The sequence below is a fragment of the Lontra canadensis genome, unplaced genomic scaffold (assembly GCF_010015895.1).
Source record: "Lontra canadensis isolate GAN:19392208 unplaced genomic scaffold, GSC_riverotter_1.0 scaffold88, whole genome shotgun sequence".
NCBI lineage: Eukaryota > Metazoa > Chordata > Mammalia > Carnivora > Mustelidae > Lontra > Lontra canadensis.
The window spans coordinates 3,036,142-3,038,435 of NW_022631082.1; positions in this window are offsets into that span (position 1 = coordinate 3,036,142).

Consider the following 2,294-nt stretch of genomic DNA (forward strand, 5'->3'; position numbering starts at 1 on the left):
CCAGCCTCACCCTCCCAGGGAGGGGGGCCACTTTGGGGCATTTATTCTCGATACCCCCCAATGACCCACCCCCTTTCCCGTTTTCCACCCTCATCCTTCCTGCCCTGGGGGAACAATGAGGCAGCTCACGCAAGACAGAAGCTGAGTTTATTTTGGCATTGAGAACTTTTGTCTGGGGGTTGTAGGGTCTTCCTTCAGTAGCCAGAGGAAGGGGGTTTGTCAGGATAAGGAACACGCCCTCAGCCCCAGAGGGACGAGAAAACACCAGGACGGGACCAGTCTACACAGTCTGTGTGAGTCTAAGAGGACCCATCCTCTCCCGGTCTTCCTCCACCCACATCCCTCCTCCCTCAGGCAGAGAGGACAGAAGGGGGGATGCGAAGGTTAGTTTCGTGCCCACTTGGCTAGGCTAAAGTACTGGGCCGTTCAAACCCTAATCTAAGAGCTGCTGCGAAGGCATTTTGTAAATGTGGTTCCCATCTTCAGTCCCTTGCCTTTAAGTGAAGCAGATTCCTTTCACTATGTGAGTGGGCCTCATCCAATCAGTTGAAGGCCTTAGGAACCAACACCGGTTTCCCTGAGAAGGAGGAACTCTGCCTCGAGACTGCAGCATGAACTCCCGTGGGAGTTTCCAGCCTACCCTGCAAATTTCAGACTTGCCAGTCCCCACAATTGCTTCAGCCAATTGCTCAAAATAAATCTTGTTATATATATATACATACATATATGTATATATGTACACACACACACACACACACACACATGCTATTGGTTCTGCCTCCCTGGAGAGCCCTGACTGATAGAGAGACCATCCCCCTTACCACTGCCATGCTTGGGAGAGAGGAGGAGTTGACCCCAGCCTACCTGAAGGCCCTGGGTGTCAAGGGGAGGCAGAGAAGTTAAAGCTGGGGCATGAAGGTCTCCAGCCCCAGGCAGGCAGAAGCTCAGTCACTCTTATTCTTGGCCTCCTATCCAAGCCCCTTGGGCTCCTTGGTCTCACTGGCCAAATAGTACCCCTCTACCATCAGGAAGTCTGAGTGATCCCCCCACCTGTGGAGGGCAAGACAGTCAAGTCAGGCCACAGTCCACGCCCCCAGAACCCAACCACAGGCAGGGTGTCAGCAAACACAGCCCTTAGGGGGTATGAGGTACTGGGTGACAAAGGGACTCTTAGGTGTGAAAGCACTGGGCGTTGCTTTGTCAACGTAGCAGAAGTACAGCTGTTGACACAGATGGTGGGGTGTTGGCTGGTGGGGACTGGGGAACAGAACTCACCAGTGTCAGGGCAACACCCACGGTGCTGCAGGAGAGGGGGTGCCACCGAGCGCTAGACTCAAGCATACACATGGAGGGCTGGGTGCGGGTCTGCCCTGTCCCTTGTCTGGTGGAAGTTCGGCGAGCTTGGCCAGGGGGGAGCTGGGTGATTAAAGAAACAGGCTGTGGATCTCCGTGAACCATGCGGGGTGTTGGAGGCAGACCCCCTGGGTATTGGGGTGTGTCGGGTGTTTTCCGACTGTGGCTGGTTGGCAGATGCTGGACGAGGGGTGTACTGTCCATCAGGGTATCCCTTTATTGAACCATTTTGGTATTTGGCTGCCAGACCTCAATGGCGGCCAGTACCTGGGACATGAAAGGGAGCACGTCACGTGACTAGGGGCAGCGCAGTGGCCTGTTTGGGGGAGCACATCGCCTGTTGCCTGAGAGAAGTTGGGGTGCTGACAGCAGTTGGGACGCTCACGTGTTGGGTTTTGACCAGCCAGAGGTGGGGAGTCTGCAGGCACTGAGTGTTGGGGTGCTTCAGTATTGGCCTAAGTAACGAGGTATTGGCACTGACTGATGGGAAAGTGGGGTCTGAGATGCTAGAACATTCTCCTCTGTCCCGAGTGTTGGCACCATGTGTTGGACAACGGGATGCTGACTTGTCCGAGTACCACGGGGTCCACACATTGGATGCCAGCTCTTGGGGGCCCGAGATCACAGACGCTGGCACACAGAGGTTCTGGAAGTGCCCGTAGTTTGGGTGTGTGAGTCTTGGCCTAGCGGAGAGCTGCAGAGTTGAGCATGGACATAAGAACGGATCGGGCACCAGGCACTGGGGAGAGCAGCCTTGGACCTCCCGCCCCAGGTCCGGGGGTGGATTCAGCAAGCCCCTTTCCCCAATGTGTAGACCCAGCAGCTGCCCATGAATGTGAGTGTTTGGGACAGACACCCTTACCTACCCTTCCCACCCAGCCCTCACCTGCCTTGTAGGGCATCCAGCCATAAAGGAAACCTCACCTATGGTGACTCAAGAA